Source organism: Aquarana catesbeiana, linkage group LG02 (genome assembly GCF_042186555.1).
Source record: "Aquarana catesbeiana isolate 2022-GZ linkage group LG02, ASM4218655v1, whole genome shotgun sequence".
NCBI lineage: Eukaryota > Metazoa > Chordata > Amphibia > Anura > Ranidae > Aquarana > Aquarana catesbeiana.
In genome coordinates, this window is record NC_133325.1 from 578395487 (window position 1) to 578411682 (window position 16196).

Consider the following 16196-nt stretch of genomic DNA (forward strand, 5'->3'; position numbering starts at 1 on the left):
TGTCATTTGATTTAAGTTAGATAGAGTAGGCAGGCGAGTCAGTTAGCTGTACTGACAGTGTATTGTGTATATATGTATATATATACATCCTAGGTGTTGTGTATATATATATATATATATATATATATATATATATATATATATATATACCGTATTTATCGGCGTATAACACGCACTTTTTTCCCCTTAAAACCAGGGGAAAATCGCAGGTGCGTGTTATATGCCGATCCCCTTCGATCCCGACCTGTCACATTTTCAAAATCGCCGACCGCGATTTGAAAATGGCGCGGCCGGCGCCGAAATACACAGAGCCCGTCCTCGGCTCTTTCCGGCGGCTCTCGTTCACTTTCGGCTCCACTCGTAGTCTCGAGCGGAGCTATCCGAACCTACTCAGCTAGGTTCGGATAGCTCCGCTCGGGACTACGAGTGGAGCCGAAAGTGAACGAGAGCCGCCGGAAAGAGCCGAGGACCGGCTCTGTGTATTTCGGCGCCGGCGGTGCCATTTTCAAATCGCGATCGGCGATTTTGAAGCCCAGAATGGCTGGGATCACTAGGGCAAGGCTGCACTGGGACAAGGCTGCACTGGGGAAGGCTGCACTGGGGAAGGCTGCACTGGGGAAGGCTGCACTGGGGAAGTCTGCACTGACAAGGCTGCACTGGGGAAGTCTGCACTGACATGGCTGCACTGACATGGCTGCACTGACAAGGCTGCACTGGGGAAGTCTGCACTGACATGGCTGCACTGACATGGCTGCACTGACAAGGCTGCACTGGGGAAGGCTGCACTGACATGGCTGCACTGACAAGGCTGCACTGGGGAAGGCTGCACTGACATGGCTGCACTGACATGGCTGCACTGACAAGGCTGCACTGACAAGGCTGCACTGACAAGGCTGCAATGATGGGCATTTAAATGTAAGTTTTTTTTCCCTTCAACTTCCCTCCTAAAAGTTTTTTTTCCTTAAAATTCCCTCCTAAATTGAGGTGCGTGTTATACGCCGGTGCGTGTTATACGCCGATAAATACGGTATATATATATATATATATATATATATATATATATATATACACTGTATATATACACTGTATATATATAGCTAGATCCGGTCCTGTTATTTTCTTCCTACTGACAGGCAGGCAGGTGTTTTTACAGTATTTACAGCTACCTAAAGAAAATTGCTGTTCTTCTGATCCTATTAGTCCTATTAGCTACAGTATTTACAGTTAGTGTAGTGCGTCCTCTGCACAGTGTGCACCTAAAGCTACCTGAAGAAAATTTGTGTTTTTTTTCTGATCCTATTAGTATCGCAGGCAGCTGTAGTATTTACAAGTTAGTGTAGTGCATCCTCTGCACAGTGTACACCTAAAGCTACCTGAAGAAAATTGGTGGTGTTCTTCTGATCCTATTAATACCACAGGCAGGCAGCTACAGCATTTACAGTTAGTGTACTGCGTCCTCTGCACAGTGTGCACCTAAAGCTACCTGAAGACAATTGCTGTTGTTCTGCTCCTATTAATACCACAGACAAGCAGCTACAGTATTTACAGTTAGTGTACTGTGTCCTCTGCACAGTGTGCACCTAAAGCTACCTGAATAAAATTGGTGGTGTTCTTCTGATCCTATATTAATACCACAGGCAGGCAGCTACAGTATTTACAGTTAGTGTACTGTGTCCTCTGCACAGTGTGCACCTAAAGCTGCCTGAAGACAACTGCTGTTGTTCTGCTCCTATTAATACCACAGACAGGCAGCTACAGTATTTACAGTTAGTGTACTGTGTCCTCTGCACAGTGTGCACCTAAAGCTGCCTGAAGACAACTGCTGTTGTTCTGCTCCTATTAATACCACAGACAGGCAGCTACAGTATTTACAGTTAGTGCACTGTGTCCTCTGCACAGTGTGTACCTAAAGCTACCTGAAGACAATTGCTGGTGTTCTCATACTAATAATACTATAGGCAGGCAGTTGATTCTTCCAGATGCAGTATCAGTATATATATACATGCCAGCTTTGTGCAGCTACATCTCACTGCAGGCCATTAGTATGTCTGGAAGGCCAACAAGAAGAGGCAGACAGTCACAAGCCAATAAAAGAGGGCAAGCAGGCTCTGTATCTAGAGGCAACAGTGCTGGTCGTGGAGACGGTGCATCCTCATCAGCACGTGGCCGTGGGACATGCTTGTCCTTTTTTCGACAGCTGGCCGTGTTGAGCCACAACATGCGGAAGACTTGGTAGAGTGGATGACCAAGCCGTCCTCATCCTCCTCATCCTCTCTCACCCAGGCTCAGGGTACTTTGTCTGGCAAAGCAGGTGCCAACGCAGCCTCTTCCCTCTGCTCAATGGCATCAGTCACTCCTTCCCTAGCCCCACCATGTCCTCCTGAGGAGTCCCCCGAACTGTTTGACCACAGTGTTGGGTACATGCTCCAGGAGGATGCCCAGCGTTTTGAAGGCTCCGATGATGGTACCCAGCTAGAGGAAGGCAGTAACGTGAGCCCAGAGAGAGGGGGTGCCCAAGATCGACAGCAATCTGGCAGTCATGTTCCCTCAGCTGCAGCATACTGCCAGCTTTGCTCCAGTGATGAGAAGGGAGGGGATGATGAGGTCACTGACTCCACGTGGGTGCCTGATAGGAGAAAGGAGGAGAAGGAGGCACATCACCAACGAGGCAGGATGCCCTCCAGGGGCCAGCTTAAGGGCAGCACACCGACTGCATCACACCGCAGAGCTCCACATGTGCAGGGCGCTGCTGTCTCTGCGCGTTATTCCAAAAGTTCTTTGGTGTGGGCCTTTTTTGAGACAAGTGCATCAGATCCCACCGCTGCTATTTGCAACATATGTCTCAAGCGTATTTCGCGTGGCCAAAACATCACCCGCTTGGGCACCACATGCTTGACCAGACATATATCGACCTGCCATGCAGTTTGTTGGCAAGCGCACCTAAAAGACTCACACCAAAGAACAAAGAGGACCTCTCCTTGCTCCTCACCAGCTGGGATCTCCAACCCCACTATACCTTCAGTCCTCTCTGAGACCTGCACTGAGAGGAATGAAGGTGTAGAATTAGGTACTTGGGGGCAATCTGCTATCGGTACACCGACGTCAGATTGTACCAAGCAAATTTCCCTGCCCCAGCTGCTGCACCACCGATAGAAGTTCACTCCCAGCCATCCACATGCCCAGGAGTTGAATGCTAGCTTGGCTAAATTGCTAGCACTTCAACTGCTGCCTTTTCAGTTGGTAGACTCTGCTCCCTTCCGTGAGTTTGTGGAATGTGCGGTTCCTCAGTGGCAGGTTCCCAAATGCCACTTTTTCTCATGGAAGGCGATTCCGGCTCCTTACCAGAATGTGAAAGGCAATGTCTTGGCCTCGCTGGACAGGGCGGTCAGCGGTAAGGTGCATATTACCGCTGACTCATGGTCCAGCAGGCATGGACAGGGATGTTACCTATCTTTCACCGCGCACTGGGTGACTCTCCTGGCAGCTGGGAAGAATGCAGGACAGGGTGCAGTAGTGTTGGAGGTTGTTCCACCACCACGCCTCCAAAATACTACTAGTGGTGATTCTGCCACACCTCTCTCCTCCACCCCCTCCTCTTCTTCTTCCTCCATGGCCTCTTCCTGTGCTGATTTGTCTTCGGAACCAGCGGTGCTCTGTAGGCGTTCAAGGGGCTATGCAAGCACGCAGGCAAAAAGATGCCATGCGGTGCTTGAGCTGGTGTGCTTGGAGGATAGGAGCCACACCGAGGCAGAGATTCTGTCAGCTCTGCAGGGGCAGGTTCAGAGGTGGTTGACGCCATGCCAGACAAGGCAGGTATGGTGGTTTGCGACAATGGCACCAACCTCCTCTCCGCCCTTCGACAGGGACAACTGACCCATGTGCCCTGTTTGGCTCACGTCCTTAACTTGGTGGTGCAGCGGTTTTTGGGCAGGTACCCAGGCTTACAGGATGTCCTGAGGCAGGCCAGGAAAGTCTGTGTGCATTTCTGCAGGTCATATAATGCCACTCGGCTGGCTGACCTCCAAAAGGAATTTAACCTGCCCAAGAACCGCCTAATCTGTGACATGCCCACCAGGTGGAACTCAACGTTGGCCATGCTGCAGCGGCTGCACACGCAGCAGAGGGAAATCAATGAGTACCTGTGTGACTAAGGCACCAGGACAGGGTCAGGAGAGCTTGTTTTTTTTTCCCCATGCCAGTGGGCCATGATCAGGGATCCATGCACTGTCCTGTCACCATTTGAGGAGGCCACGAGGATGGTGAGCAGTGACATTGCATGCATCAGTGACATTGTCCCCCTTGTCCACCTGTTGGAGCACACACTGCGTGGAATAATGGACAGGGCACTTGAGGCAGAACAGAGGCAGGAAGAGGAGGACTTCCTTAGCTCTCAAGGCCCCTTTTATCCAGACAGTGTTCCTGCGTGCCCGCCGATCAGACTGGAAGAATGGGGAGGAGGAGGAAGAGGAGGATTGTGTCAGCATGGGGGTGGAGCCTGGCACTCAGCATCAGCAGCAGTCTTTAAGGGATCATTTACAGTCCCAAGAAACCCATGGACTTGTACGTGGCTGGGAGGAGGTGGCTGCGGATCATGTCATCCTTAGTGACCCAGAGGACTCCGGACTGAATGCCTCAGCAAACTTACGCTGCATGGCCTCCCTGATCCTGCAAAGCCTGCGGAAGGATCCTCGTATTTGTGGTATCAAGGAGAGGGATCAATACTCATTGGCAACCCTCCTTGATCCACGTTAAAAGGGTAAGGTTGCAGACCTTATCTTGCCGTCGCAGAGGGAGCAGAGGATGGAACATCTTCGGGAGGCCTTGCAGAAAGGTCTGTGCAACGCGTTCCCAGAGACTGGGAGGTTACAAACTCCTGTTCCTGGACAACGTGTTGCTGAGGCTTCGGTCAGTCAAAGAAGGAGCCGTGGAGAAGGTGGCCATCTGACCGATGCGTTCAGAAAATGTTTTAGTCCGCAGCCCCAAGGTATGATCGGTTCCAGCAACCATTCCCAGCGTCTGTTTTACATGGTGCAGGAATACCTAGGGGCAAGATCTGACTTGGACACCTTTCCCACCGAAAATCCTCTGGGTTACTGGGTCTTGAGGATGGATCACTGGCCAGAGCTTGCACAGTATGCAGTTGAGCTAATGGCCTGTCCTACATCCAGCGTTCTTTCGGAACGCACATTCAGTGCTGCTGGAGGCTTTGTAACCGATCACAGGGTGCGCCTGTCCACCGACTCGGTTGATCGACTGACCTTCATAAAAATGAATTAGTTTTGGATCACCACCAGCTACCAAGCACCTGATGCTGATGTAACCGAATTATTTTTTTTGAAATGTCAGATCCCTTCAAGACTGCCTATGCTGATGCTAAGTGACTATCCTGTTATGCTGAGTGTATATCCTCTTCCTCCCCAATGATCATGCTGATAGCTTGTAAGAATATTTTTGGTTCTGGGCGCCGCCACCAGTGGCTAAGGCCCAATTTTTCAGCCCCTGTTTAACAGGGGCGTGTAATTACAATTTTAGATGCAATATTTTGCAAGGAGGGTTCGTTGCTGCGCTCAACTAGAGGATTTGTGAGGGGTTGCAGTGTTGTGGCACCAGCATTAGTGCCCAAGGCCCAATTTTTCTGCCCCTGTTGAACAGGGGCGTGTAATTACAATTTTTGATGCAATACATTGCAGCAGGGCTTGTTCCTGCACTTCAACTAGAGTATCTGTGAGGGGTTGCAGTGTTGTGGCACCAGCACCAGTGCCTAAGGCCCAATTTTTTAGCCCATGTTTAACAGGGGCGTGTAATTACAATTTTTGATGCAATATTTTTCAGGAGGGCTCATTCCTGTGCTCCAACTAGAGTATCTGTGAGGGGTTGCAGTGTTGTGGCACCAGCACTAGTGCCTAAGGCCCAATTTTTCAGCCCCTGTTTAACAGGGGCATGTAGTTACAATTTTTGATGCAATACATTGCAGCAGGGCTTGTTCCTGTGCTCCAACTAGAGTATCTGTGAGGGGTTGCGGTGTTGTGGCACCAGCACCAGTGCCTAAGGCCCAATTTTTCAGTCCCTGTTTAACAGGGGCGTGTAATTACAATTTTTGATGCAATACTTTGCAGCCACCAAGAGTAGCCTGAGGAAAAAGCATGCATGCTTCGAACACACACACTCTCCCGCTGGAAGTGACGACATCACAGCAGGACGTTCCGGTGTTCACGGATCCCTTCCCCTGGATACTGAAGACATTGGACTTCACCACTGCGTTCTCAGTACACACCGGTCCCAGCCCTGCACCCTCTGGATACGTACGGATGACACCCATTATACATGCCTGTCTCTCTCATCTGTTTGTGAGTGTATTCGCAATTTTTTTACATTGAATCCATTAAATTTTTAATATACTATACTTAGAAGGCGCCGCTTTTTTTCCCTCACCACCACCAAAGGCCCAATTTTTCTGACCCTGTTCAACATGGGCATGTAATTACAATTCTTGATCTAATATTTCACAGCAGGGCCCGTTTCTGCGCCCACCAAGAGTAACTGTGAAGACTTACAGTGTTGTGGCACCAGCACCACCACCATCACCACCAAAGGCCCAATTTTTCTGACCCTGTTCAACAGGGGCATGTAATTACAATTCTTGATCTAATATTTCACAGCAGAGCCCGTTCCTGCTCCCACCAAGAGTAACTGTGAGGGCTTACAGTGGTGTGGCAACACCAACACCTAAGGCCCCAATTTCTGCAGAGTATATAGGGCAGACCTCTACTTTCAAACATCCAACTTACAAACGACTCCTACTTGCAAACGGAAGGAGACAATAGGAAGTGAGATGAAATCTACCCCTAGGAAGGGAAATTCTCTCCTGTAAGAGTTAATATGGGAAAAACGTGTCTCCTCTCCACTGATGCTTTATCACCAATCCTTGTTTCACTAAAAACCCCAAATTGTCAAAAAACTTTTGTCATTGGGACAGAAAGTGAGGTGAAATCTTCTAAAGAGGTGCACAGACAGCAAAACAAATGTCACAGAGGTGATAACCCTTCCCTATGTTTTCCAAAAAGCTTAAAAATAGATTTTTTGGCTGGAGCTACACTTTAAAAATGTACCAGTTCAAAATTACAAACAGATTCTACTTAACAACAAACCTACAGTCCCTGTCTTGTTTGCACCATCTGTATACTGCTGTTCAGAGTATATAGGGCCTGAGGGCCCCACGCCTTTCCTTTTTTTAATTTGGGTTCCCCTTAATATCCATACAAGACCTAAAGGGCCTGGTAATGGACTGGGGGGGGTACCCATGCCGTTTGTCTCACTGATTTTCATCCATATTGCTGGTGTGTTGCCGAGAAAGTTCCCTCGGTGGATAAGTTCCCCCCCTGTACTGCGCATGCGCAGCGCTTGCGCAGTACCAAGCACTACCAAGCACTACCAAGCCTCCACCAAGCCTCCGAGCCGCCGAAAATACCCGAATGATACACCCGCGCCTGCGCAATTAAAACACCACTTTACAACACACGCTCCCGATGCTACGTCGCACTCCCATACTCCCGATGCTCGTGCTACTCTACAAAGGGGCGTGTTTAAGGTCTGAATTTGCGAATTACATGGGTGATTTCATTACAATACTTCACCACTCAATACATTAACCCCTTCACCAACCTTCACCACTCAATGCATTAACCCCTTCACCACTGAATGGCAACAGGGATACATATATAGGTGGGATGGATGGATGTATACAGCGGTCATATATCGGTGGGATGGATGGATGTATACAGCGGTCATATATATTGGCGGGATGGATGGATGTATACAGCGGTCATATATCGGTGGGATGGATGTATACAGCCTTCACATATCGGTGGGATGGATGTATACAGCGGTCATATATTGGTGGGATGGATGGATGTATACAGCGGTCATATATTGGTGGGATGGATGAATGTATACAACGGTCATATATCCGTGGGATGGATGGATATATACAGCGGTCATATATTGGTGGGATGGATGGATGTATACAGCGGTCATATATCGGTGGGATGGATGGATGTATACAGCGGTCATATATCGGTGGGATGGATGAATGTATACAGCGGTCATATATCAGTGGGATGGATGGATGTATACAGCGGTCATATATTGGTGGGTTGGATGGATGTATACAGCGGTCATATATCGGTGGGATGGATGGATGGATGTATACAGCGGTTATATATTGGCGGGATGGATGGATGTATACAGCAGTCTTATATCCGTGGGATGGATGGATGTATACAGCGGTCATATATCGGTGGGATGGATGGATGGATGTATACAGCGGTCATATATTGGCGGGATGGATGGATGTATACAGCGGTCATATATCGGTGGGATGGATGGATGTATACAGCGGTCATATATAGGTGGGATGGATGGATGGATATATACAGCGGTCATATATCGGTGGAATGGATGGATGTATACAGCGGTCATATATCGGTGGGATGGATGGATGTATACAGCAGACATATATCGGTGGGATGGATGGATGGATGTATACAGCGGTCATATATCGGCGGGATGGATGGATGTATACAGCGGTCATATATCGGTGGCATGGATGGATGTATACAGCGGTCATATATCGTGGGATGGATGGATGGATGTATACAACGGTCATATATCGGTGGGATGGATGGATGTATACAGCGGTCATATATCGGTGGGATGGATGGATGTATACAGCGGTCATATATCGGCGGGATGGATGGATGTATACAGCGGTCATATATCGGTGGGATGGATGGATGGATGTATACAGCGGTCATATATAGGTGGGATGGATGGATGGATGGATGTATACAGCGGTCATATATCGGCGGGATGGATGGATTTATACAGCGGTCATATATCGGTGGGATGGATGGATGGATGTATACAGCGGTCATATATAGGTGGGATGGATGGATGGATGTATACAGCGGTCATATATTGGCGGGATGGATGGATGTATACAGTGGTCATATATTGGCAGGATGGATGGATGTATACAGCGGTCATATATCGGTGGGATGGATGTATACAGCGGTCATATATTGGTGGGATGGATGGATGTATACAGCGGTCATATATAGGTGGGATGGATGGATGTATACAGCGGTCATATATAAGTGGGAAGGATGGATGTATACAGCGGTCATATATAGGTGGGATGGATGGCTGTACACAGCGGTCATATATATTGGCGGGATGGATGGATGTATACAGCGGTCATATATCTGTGGGATGGATGGATGTATACAGCGGTCATATATTGGTGGGATGGATGGATGGATGTATACAGCGGTCATATATCGGTGGGATGGATGGATGTATACAGCGGTCATATATTGGCGGGATGGACGGATGTATACAGCGGTCATATACTGGCGGGATGGATGTATACAGCGGTCATATATCGGTGGGATGGATGGATGTATACAGCGGTCATATATTGGTGGGATGGATGGATGTATACAGCGGTCATATATCGGTGGGATGGATGGATGTATACAGCGGTCAAATATTGGTGGGATGGATGTATACAGCGGTCATATATATTGGCGGGATGGATGGATGTATACAGCGGTCATATATAGGTGGGATGGATGGATGTATACAGCGGCCATATATTGGTGGGATGGATGGATGTATACAGCGGCCATATATTGGTGGGATGGATGGATGTATACAGCGGTCATATATATTGGCGGGATGGATGGATGTATACAGCGGTCATATATAGGAGGGATGGATGGATGTATACAGCGGTCATATATTGGCGAGATGGATGGATGTATACAGCGGTCATATATCGGTGGGATGGATGTATACAGCGATCATATATTGGTGGAATGGATGGATGTATACAGCGGTCATATATCGGTGGGATGGATGGATGGATGGATGTATACAGCGGTCATATATCGGTGGGATGGATGGATGTATACAGCGGTCATATATTGGCGGGATGGATGGATGTATACAGCGGTCATATATTGGCGGGATGGATGGATGTATACAGCGGTGATATATTGGCGGGATGGATGGATGTATACAGCGGTCATATATCGGTGGGATGGATGGATGTATACAGCGGTCATATATCGGTGGGATGGATGTATACAGCGGTCATATATTGGTGGGATGGATGGATGTATACAGCGGTCATATATTGGTGGGATGGATGGATGTATACAGCGGTCATATATCGGTGGGATGGATGTATACAGCGGTCATATATCGGTGGGATGGATGGATGTATACAGCGGTCATATATCGGTGGGATGAATGATTGTATACAGCGGTCATATATCGGTGGGATGGATGGATGTATACAGCAGTCATATATTGGTGGGTTGGATGGATGTATACAGCGGTCATATATTGGTGGGTTGGATGGATGTATACAGCGGTCTTATATCTGTGGGATGGATGGATGTATACAGCGGTCATATATCGGTGGGATGGATGGATGGATGTATACAGCGGTCATATATTAGCGGGATGGATGGATGTATACAGCGGTCATATATCGGTGGGATGGATGGATGTATACAGCGGTCATATATCGGTGGAATGGATGGATGTATACAGCGGTCATATATCGGTGGGATGGATGGATGTATACAGCGGTCATATATCGGTGGGATGGATGGATGGATGTATACAGCGGTCATATATCGGTGGGATGGATGGATGTATACAGCGGACATATATCGGTGGGATGGATGGATGGATGTATACAGCGGTCATATATCGGCGGGATGGATGGATGTATACAGCGGTCATATATAGGTGGGATGGATGGATGTATACAGCGGTCATATATCGGTGGCATGGATGGATGTATACAGCGGTCATATATCGTGGGATGGATGGATGGATGTATACAGCGGTCATATATCGGTGGGATGGATGGATGTATACAGCGGTCATATATCGGTGGGATGGATGGATGTATACAGCGGTCATATATCGGTGGGATGGATGGATTTATACAGCAGTCATATAACGGTGGGATGGATGGATGGATGTATACAGCGGTCATATATAGGTGGGATGGATGGATGGATGTATACAGCGGTCATATATTGGCGGGATGGATGGATGTATACAGCGGTCATATATTGGCAGGATGGATGGATGGATGTATACAGCGGTCATATATTGGTGGGTTGGATGGATGTATACAGCGGTCTTATAACCGTGGGATGGATGGATGTATACAGCGGTCATATATCGGTGGGATGGATGGATGTATACAGCGGTCATATATTGGCGGGATGAATGGATGTATACAGCGGTCATATATCGGTGGGATGGATGGATGTATACAGCGGTCATATATCGGTGGGATGGATGGATGGATGTATACAGCGGTCATATATCGGTGGGATGGATGGATGTATACAGCGGACATATATCGGTCGGATGGATGGATGGATGTATACAGCGGTCATATATCGGCGGGATGGATGGATGTATACAGCGGTCATATATCGGTGGCATGGATGGATGTATACAGCGGTCATATATCGTGGGATGGATGGATGGATGGATGTATACAGCGGTCATATATCAGTGGGATGGATGGATGTATACAGCGGTCATATATCGGTGGGATGGGTGGATGTATACAGCGGTCATATATCGGTGGGATGGATGGATTTATACAGCGGTCATATATCGGTGGGATGGATGGATGTATACAGCGGTCATATATTGGCGGGATGGATGGATGTATACAGCGGTCATATATTGGCAGGATGGATGGATGTATACAGCGGTCATATATCGGTGGGATGGATGGATGGATGTATACAGCGGTCATATATTGTTGGGATGGATGGATGTAAACAGCGGTCATATATAGGTGGGATGGATGGATGTATACAGCGGTCATATATAAGTGGGAAGGATGGATGTATACAGCGGTCATATATAGGTGGGATGGATGGATGGCTGTACACAGCGGTCATATATATTGGCGGGATGGATGGATGTATACAGCGGTCATATATCTGTGGAATGGATGGATGTATACAGCGGTCATATATTGGTGGGATGGATGGATGGATGTATACAGCGGTCATATATCGGTGGGATGGATGGATGTATACAGCGATCATATATTGGCGGGATGGATGGATGTATACAGCGGTCATATATCGGTGGCATGGATGGATGTATACAGCGGTCATATATCGTGGGATGGATGGATGTATACAGCGGTCATATATCAGTGGGATGGATGGATGTATACAGCGGTCATATATCAGTGGGATGGATGTATACAGCGGTCATATATCGGTGGGATGGATGGATTTATACAGCGGTCATATATCGGTGGGATGGATGGATGGATGTATACAGCGGTCATATATAGGTGGGATGGATGGATGGATGTATACAGCGGTCATATATTGGCGGGATGGATGGATGTATACAGTGGTCATATATTGGCAGGATGGATGGATGTATACAGCGGTCATATATCGGTGGGATGGATGGATGGATGTATACAGCGGTCATATATTGTTGGGATGGATGGATGTAAACAGCGGTCATATATAGGTGGGATGGATGGATGTATACAGCGGTCATATATAAGTGGGAAGGATGGATGTATACAGCGGTCATATATAGGTGGGATGGATGGATGGCTGTACACAGCGGTCATATATATTGGCGGGATGGATGGATGTATACAGCGGTCATATATCTGTGGAATGGATGGATGTATACAGCGGTCATATATCGGTGGGATGGATGGATGTATACAGCGGTCATATATTGACGGGATGGATGTATACAGCAGTCATATATCGGTGGGATGGATGGATGTATACAGCGGTCATATATTGGTGGGTTGGATGGATGTACACAGCGGTCTTATATCCATGGGATGGATGGATGTATACAGCGGTCATATATCGGTGGGATGGATGGATGGATGTATACAGCGGTCATATATTGGCGGGATGGATGGATGTATACAGCGGTCATATATCGGTGGGATGGATGGATGTATACAGCGGTCATATATCGGTGGGATGGATGGATGGATGTATACAGCGGTCATATATCGGTGGAATGGATGGATGTATACAGCGGTCATATATCGGTGGGATGGATGGATGTATACAGCGGACATATATCGGTGGGATGGATGGATGGATGTATACAGCGGTCATATATCGGCGGGATGGATGGATGTATACAGCGGTCATATATCAGTGGCATGGATGGATGTATACAGCGGTCATATATCGTGGGATGGATGGATGGATGGATGTATACAGCGGTCATATATCGGTGGGATGGATGGATGTATACAGCGGTCATATATCGGTGGGATGGATGGATGTATACAGCGGTCATATATCGGTGGGATGGATGGATTTATACAGCGGTCATATATCGGTGGGATGGATGGATGGATGTATACAGCGGTCATATATAGGTGGGATGGATGGATGGATGTATACAGCGGTCATATATTGGCGGGATGGATGGATGTATACATATATTGGCAGGATGGATGGATGTATACAGCGGTCATATATCGGTGGGATGGATGGATGGATGTATACAGCGGTCATATATTGTTGGGATGGATGGATGTAAACAGCGGTCATATATAGGTGGGATGGATGGATGTATACAGCGGTCATATATAAGTGGGAAGGATGGATGTATACAGCGGTCATATATATATAGATGGATGGATGTATACAGCGGTCATATATCTGTGGGATGGATGGATGTATACAGCGGTCATATATTGGTGGGATGGATGGATGGATGTATACAGTGGTCATATATCGGTGGGATGGATGGATGTATACAGCGGTCATATATTGGCGGGATGGATGGATGTATACAGCGGTCATATATTGGCGGGATGGATGGATGTATACAGCGGTCATATATTGACGGGATGGATGTATACAGCGGTCATATATCGGTGGGATGGATGGATGTATACAGCGGTCATATATTGGTGGGATGGATGGATGTATACAGCGGTCATATATCGGTGGGATGGATGGATGTATACAGCGGTCATATATCGGTGGGATGGATGGATGTATACAGCGGTCATATATTGACGGGATGGATGTATACAGCGGTCAAATATTGGCGGAATGGATGGATGTATACAGCGGTCAAATATTGGTGGGATGGATGTATACAGCGGTCATATATATTGGCGGGATGGATGGATGTATACAGCGGTCATATATAGGTGGGATGGATGGATGTATACAGCGGTCATATATTGGTGGGATGGATGGATGTATACAGCGGTCATATATAGGAGGGATGGATGTATACAGCGGTCATATATTGGCGAGATGGATGGATGTATACAGCGGTCATATATTGGTGGGATGGATGTATACAGCGGTCATATATTGGTGGGATGGATGGATGTATACAGCGGTCATATATCGGTGGTATGGATGGATGGATGTATACAGCGGTCATATATCGGCGGGATGGATGGATGTATACAGCGGTCATATATTGGCGGGATGGATGGAAGTATACAGCGGTCATATATTGGCGGGATGGATGGATGTATACAGCGGTCATATATTGGCGGGATGGATGGATGTATACAGCGGTCATATATCGGTGGGATGGATGGATGGATGTATACAGCGGTCATATATCGGTGGGATGGATGTATACAGCGGTCAAATATTGGCGGAATGGATGGATGTATACAGCGGTCAAATATTGGTGGGATGGATGTATACAGCGGTCATATATATTGGCGGGATGGATGGATGTATACAGCGGTCATGTATAGGTGGGATGGATGGATGTATACAGCGGTCATATATTGGTGGGATGGATGGATGTATACAGCGGTCATATATAGGAGGGATGGATGTATACAGCGGTCATATATTGGCGAGATGGATGGATGTATACAGCGGTCATATATCGGTGGGATGGATGTATACAGCGGTCATATATTGGTGGGATGGATGGATGTATACAGCGGTCATATATCGGTGGGATGGATGGATGGATGTATACAGCGGTCATATATCGGTGGGATGGATGTATACAGCGGTCATATATCGGTGGGATGGATGGATGTATACAGCGGTCATATATTGGTGGGATGGATGGATGTATACAGCGGTCATATATTGGTGGGATGGATGGATGTATACAGCGGTCATATATCGGTGGGATGGATGGATGTATACAGCGGTCAAATATTGGCAGGATGGATGGATGTATACAGAGGTCATATATAGGCGGGATGGATGGATGTATACAGAGGTCATATATAGGCGGGATGGATGGATGTATACCGCGGTCAAATATTGGTGGGATGGATGTATACAGCGGTCATATATATTGGCGGGATGGATGGATGGATGGATGTATACAGCGGTCATATATAGGTGGGATGGATGGATGTATACAGCGGCCATATATTGGTGGGATGGATGGATGTAAACAGCGGTCATATATAGGAGGGGTGGATGGATGTATACAGCGGTCATATATTGGCGAGATGGATGGATGTATACAGCAGTCATATATCGGTGGGATGGATGTATACAGCGGTCATATATCGGTGGGATGGATGGATGTATACAGCGGTCATATATTGGTGGGATGGATGGATGTATACAGCGGTCATATATCGATGGGATGGATGGATGGATGTATACAGAGGTCATATATTGGCGGGATGGATGGATGTATACAGCGGTCAAATATTGGCAGGATGGATGGATGTATACCGCGGTCAAATATTGGTGGGATGGATGTATACAGCGGTCATATATATTGGCGGGATGGATGGATGGATGGATGTATACAGCGGTCATATATAGGTGGGATGGATGGATGTATACAGCGGTCATATATTGGCGGGATGGATGGATGTATACAGCGGTCATATATCGGTGGGATGGATGGATGTATACAGCGGTCATATATTGGCGGGATGGATGGATGTATACAGCGGTCATATATTGGCGGGATGGATGGATGTATGCAGCTGTCATATATTGGTGGAATTGATGGATGTATACAGCGGTCATATATCGGTGGGATGGATGGATGGATGGATGTATACAGCGGTCATATATCGGTGGGTTGGATGGATGTATACAGCGGTCATATATTGGCGGGAT